This window comes from Solenopsis invicta, chromosome 12, assembly GCF_016802725.1.
Source record: "Solenopsis invicta isolate M01_SB chromosome 12, UNIL_Sinv_3.0, whole genome shotgun sequence".
In the NCBI taxonomy this organism is placed as follows: domain Eukaryota; kingdom Metazoa; phylum Arthropoda; class Insecta; order Hymenoptera; family Formicidae; genus Solenopsis; species Solenopsis invicta.
Window position 1 is genome coordinate 7666617 of NC_052675.1, and position 6321 is coordinate 7672937.

The following is a 6321-nucleotide window of genomic DNA, read 5'->3' on the forward strand; positions in this document are numbered from 1 at the left end:
CTAAACTTAGACAACGTGGAGGGCATAATCCAAATCCAACAGCAAGAATGGTACGATTATCCATGAGACATATACTCTCAACAGGATATATACAAACAAGCGACAAAGGTAACGTTGAATGTCCAGAAAGTGAGGCACTTATTACTCAACCAAGTCAACTCATGAAAGAGGTAGAAAAAGTCATGAGTACAAGTACTTCTACTGTAGAATATGCTGACTTTGAAGATGATTCATATTTGGAAGATGCGCAGCTTTTGGAAGAATATGCAGATTATGAAAATATTGAAAATATAGAAAATATAACTCCACTGAGTGGTTATGATGAAAATGCTATTGCATATTTCGCTGGATTTGTAGCACGACGAAGTTTGAAAAAAACTAAATGTGAGAATTGTCGAAACGATATGATGAAGACTCCCATGGATGATGCGACAGCAAATGAAAAGTATATTGAATATCGTGAATATTCAGATTCAGATGATGATGAAGATGCTCCAACAGTAAAAAAATGAGTAAGGCCAACTACTATCTTAACAAATATAACAAAAACACAATTAAAAACATTTAATCATACGTGGCAAAATCATTGGGCATCTAACCACGTTCTTGAAAATATTGTAGCTGCATGTGTTCAAGCAACAAATAAAAATCACGCTGGATGGTTGGATACTAGTCACGAGTGTTATAATCATCGAATGGAAGCTTTAAAATATTTGATTAGAGTAAAAACATATTCTCGCACTAGATACAACAATCGTGCAGAGAAAATAAAAAGTAATACCTCCAAAAGAAAAATGAAAAACATTTTAAACAAATAAAATGTAATAGTGAATATACGATAAAATCTAAAAATAACACAAAAATAAAATATTATTAGCATCAGATCATAATTTGTCATAATAAGTAAAGTGTAACAAATATAATGTAAAGATATTAATTTTACAAACCTAAATCTATTAATTTATATATTGTATTGCACAATGAGGAAAATGTTTTATAATATTTCACTGCGCATAGCGCAGAATGCATTTAACAACAATTTACTGCGCATAGCACAGAATGCATTTTACAACAATTTGCTGCGCGGAGCGCAGAATGCATTTTACAATAATTTGCGGTGCGGAGCGCAAAATGCATTTTAAAAATACTGAAATCAGTGTTGTGCTTTTATGCATAAAGTATGAATAGTATATGTATAGTATGAATAGTTATGCGTAAACATGTATAAAATGCAGGGTAAGTTAATATATTTTTTAACTACATTAAATTAAAAAGTTATTTGTTTAAAAAATTAATTTAGTTACGTTAAATGTTTCATGATCAAAAAATAAACTAGTTAAAAGTTACGTTCAGATTAAATTAATGTAAGTTAAATGATGATGACGCTGACGCTGGTGATGAAAAAAAAAAAAAAAAAAAACCGCGAGACGCGACCGCGCCTCCTGATTAAAGGTTTTAGTATATATATATATATATATATATATATATATATATATATATATATTACTTTATATCCTAAAGTCAGATATATTAACAATGTTTTAAAACTTTATTATTACTTCTTCTGTTTTGTGTTTTGTATTATCCAATTTACAATAATTAACATTTTTGTATTCTCTAATATGAAAAAGGTTTGTGTAAATTACACGTAAAGTACACGTTAAAAAATTGTAAATATAATTTCAAAATATACAAGCACACCCTGAGTAAAATAACCATGTGAATTGATGCGCGTATTCATGTGGTGGTGCGTAATTGACTTACGGAATCGGCCGCGATGCTACAAATTTCGATGATCATCTACGATGATCAGCGTAGTGTGGTGTAACGGACATCATCTTTTACTTTGGTTTCCGTTCAGAGAATCATCGCTGAGCTCGAATACTTGGGTACGTATGACGAAATTGTTCGAAATAAATTTCGATCGGAATTATTCAATTATTCCCTAAATTTTTATTATTTTCTAGGAAAAATGGAATAATTCCGATCAGAATTCATTCAAAATAATTCCATAATATGTGCCTTGTTTGAGATAATAAATAATTCTTGTCGCCGTCACTTGCCTGGTCAAAACTGCAAATCGGCGCGAGATCACCTGTAGTTACTTTGTCCAAGACCCGTCGCAGCTCCAGGAAATCGCTCCTGTACACTGTGCCCGTTTGAGAAATACCAGAGGCCGAGGTTTCGTATAACTTGGTACTCTGCTAATCCCATATAAGCCATGTACACCGTAAAGTAAATACAAACATTTTTTTTCTTAATCTTAAACAACACGCATATTATAAGGCGTGTTGTCTGGGATAATATCTAATAAATTTATATAAATTTATATAATCTTTTTGTTAATACGTGTTTTTGACACTTTCTGTTTTAGGTCTGGAATCTTCATAAATTAATTTTTATTACTTTTACAAGTATAAAAAATTCTTCAGCAACTCTTGTCTATGCATCTTTAGAAAGCATTTGAAAAACATAGATATAAAAAAATTGTATATAAATATTGTAAGTAATTTTAACAAAAGAAAGAAGTTAGAAAAATGCATATTTTTACTGGTGACAATTTTTTTCAGATTTTTTTAATAACGTTACCACGGTGTGCAAGGAGATCTATCTCGATACGAATAATAACAAACAATCGTCTCGTCAAATAGATGTTGCTCGTGCGAATCGTTTGATCAAATTGCTCAAGGAGTTAAAGCCGATGATCAAAGCCCAGCTTTGACTCTGCTGATAGTAATATTGCACAAGAATAAAGAATTAAACAGCGAATTGCTACAGGTAAATAAATTCAGTAATTGAAATATAGAAAACGGGTTATCTGCTGCTTTTTCAATTTTCACAGTCTCTAATCAACTTTATATAAAAGTACACAGGAGATAGAGAAGAAAAAGTAACATAAACTCCTGAGACTACTTATTTTACTAATAAGAAGTTGACTCATTAATTGTCTGTAAGGATAAGAGCATACAATACTTAAATAGTCATCAGTTATAGCATTCTTCTAACATAACATGGTATACTTGCAAAACATTGTATGTCTAAAATTAATTAGTTTACAAAAGTAACAAAAAGTTATTTTTAAGTAATATTATAATAAAACATTTACGATTATCGTTTAAGTCAATCTGGGACTTAATGGGAGAAAATTTATATTGAGAAATAGATGTTTTCATTCTCTTAAATGTGTTCTGTTATAACATCAAAATCCGTCTGTTATAACATCAAAGGTTTGTTGAACGCCTCTCGTATTACAATCGTTACTGGAGCGCTCCACGACTGCGTTATAACATCATTAGAGAATCCAATAAATCCGGGATAATCTACTGAATATAACGATACCAAAAACTCGATTTTGTTTTGAAAGTATACCATTGATAACACCTTTTAACAGATATTGAAGAAGAAAATTTATTTTTTGTTCTACCCTTTCAAACTGCTCACAAAAATTTGATGATGTTTAAGTCAGGCAATTACGCTGGCTGAGAAAAATGTTGAAGTTTTAAAGAACAGAAAGCAATTTTGAAAAATATTTTTTCCTCAAGCATTTAGTGTTTCAAAAACCAATTTAAAATATATTTTAATAAATGTTATACGTTAAGATATTATGGGAAAAATTCTCCATGAAGTATTCAGATACATCGCCAATATTATATAGATAACAGAATTGCATTAATGATAATAACGATAATAACTCAGGCAAACTTCAATATAACGACCGATAATCTGGACGTGTTAATGAAGATAGAATTAGGTCTGCGCAAGAAAGACGATCTTCTTTTAGCGCGAGATATTTGCAGAATGTTATTAAAGAAAAAACAAACTAGCAAGGACGTCGAAAAACCACTTCTAAGGTAAGCTTTCAAAGTGGTGAAATTAATTCAAAAAATAATTCGAAATTTGTTGGGAAATTATTAATTAAAAACAAATTTTCTTATACAGATATTCTAACAATCATGACATATTAAAAGAGATCTTGACATTAGTAATAAGATATTTTATTAGCGCGGAAGAGAACGCTTATATTTCTTTTGTCACAGATGCACTTAACGCTATATCATGTCAGTGCGATTATTGTGTGTTAATTAAATGCAACTGGAATGAAAACATTGCACTGAGAGAATTTTATTTTAATTGCAGTTAGCGAATCAACCTGACAAGTTGATAAAGGAATTATTATTAAACATCGTCGAGAAGGGTCACTTTATGAATAAAAAAACGAACGAAGTGTCAGATATGTCAAGTACTGCGCTCTCCAAATTGCTTTACATAAAATTGAACACGCCATCAAAGAGTTAATTTACTTGAACGTGTTCATTTACAAGGATTTAAAGCGTAAAAATATACTACGAGAGATGCAAGGTAAAAGAAAGAAACAGAAAATTGCGTTTTCGACTCCAGATATTAAAGTTAAATTGACGAACGCATCAATCTCGAGAAGCTCGAATGCGCGATGCGAATTTCTCGAGCTAAGGAAACCTCGATGCTCAGGATAATGGCGAAGAAGCCTTAGAGAGTGCTATGAATTACGCCAAGGCGAAGTTTGTGAATGGCACACTCGAATATGAAATGGTTACTGGGGAAGGCTTGCTCGTAAAATTTGTGTATGTATTTGAATATAAAAAATTGCAAGAACTTGAACTTACTCGATTATTAAATATTGCAATTAACGAATGCGCGATTATTTACAGTTCGCTGGTATTGGATATATGCCAGTATCTCGGAAAACGTACAGGCTGCAGGTTTACTCGCACTCAACAAAATGATGATGATGAGCTCTAAATTTTGCGAATAATCTTTGCAACTTTAGATCACCACATTGGAGCGATCGCCGCATCCTGGGATCCGATCAAATATATACTGATCGGATTAAATAATCTCGCTACTATAATGAGATGGAACTATGGTCGAAATACATCTACGGCAAGTAAATTAACTTTTATGCATAAATTTTTAGCATTTAAAATCAATATTTTAGGATTAATATTGATAATTATATTACATTGATTTTTATTATATTGATTATTTTTATAGACTTCGAGATGATATGAACGTGCGTAAGACATAAATTCGTATGTTGTCAAATCTGATAATAAGAGAAATGATATGCGTGAAGGCACAGATCTTGGAATTAGCCCTTTGCGTCATCGATGAGGCTGAACAGATACGTCGGGATACGAAGAAATTCTTCATTCAATTTTCTCAAAAAGGCAATGTCTTATACAATATAGTTCCGGATATATTGTTGCGCTTAGTAAATCTTCAATTAGGAGAGGAGAAGGAAGAAGAGGACGGAGAAGTGGATCCAGACGCGGAATGTAGAAGAGGGGATCTATTTTTAATATTAATGGAAACAATAAATTTTAATAAATATTGTCTAATAAAATATATATAATTGTTCACTTTTTAATACATGTCCTTGAATAGAAAGACATTTCCCTTTATATAATATTTATATTAACTTATAACTAGTCCTGTTGTGGATGTTGCACGCCGACACGCATCAGATTTATCGTTAGCAAAAGATTAATATTGAGAAAAATTTTATTAAAATCCGTTACTCTATCAACCAATGCTTCGATACCTCATATCGTATTATTATATAATTTTTGATTAATTTCTTTTTGCAAAATTTTGATTAATCTTTACGTGACATTTCGTAAAAACTGTAGAAAGGTTCTATTGAAATCAGATCTATAATTTTCACGCTTGTAAGAAAATAAAAATAATACTCAGATATTCATATATATATTCCATATTAATCTTTATTACATTATTATTTATTATACAATATTAAACACGCGCGTATTATCATTTTTAATTCAATCATATATGCGCGCATATTCCATTATAACAAAATAAAAAAATTTATAAAAGAGGCGCTTTCTGGCCTCTTTACGTCCCTGCCCAAAAATCGTCCGAAATCCTCTTTCTGCATTTTACGGCTAGGACGTAGCACGGAAAATGAGATCGGTGCGAGGGAAGTGGAGAGGAGGGTATCCATAGAGATAACATCGCCGCTTGCTTCGTGTTTGCCACCGCGATGCTTTCTCTCTCTGACCGGTGATGTAAACAGAGAACGAACAAAGATTGTCCGTTTTTATCTAACCAGAAAAGAACGTCTTAGCACGGACACGCATAATGTCAAATGATTTATCGACGGGAAAATGGATGTTAGCAAAGACAACAACCCACATCCACCTTCACGGTACTGTTTTTAACAGCAAGTTGCAAATGGATGTGACATGTAGTTCCCATTCTGGCCTAAATGAATGTGCGTCGCTGGTGTACGGGAGTTTTCAAGCGTTACTGGAAAAAGGCCGC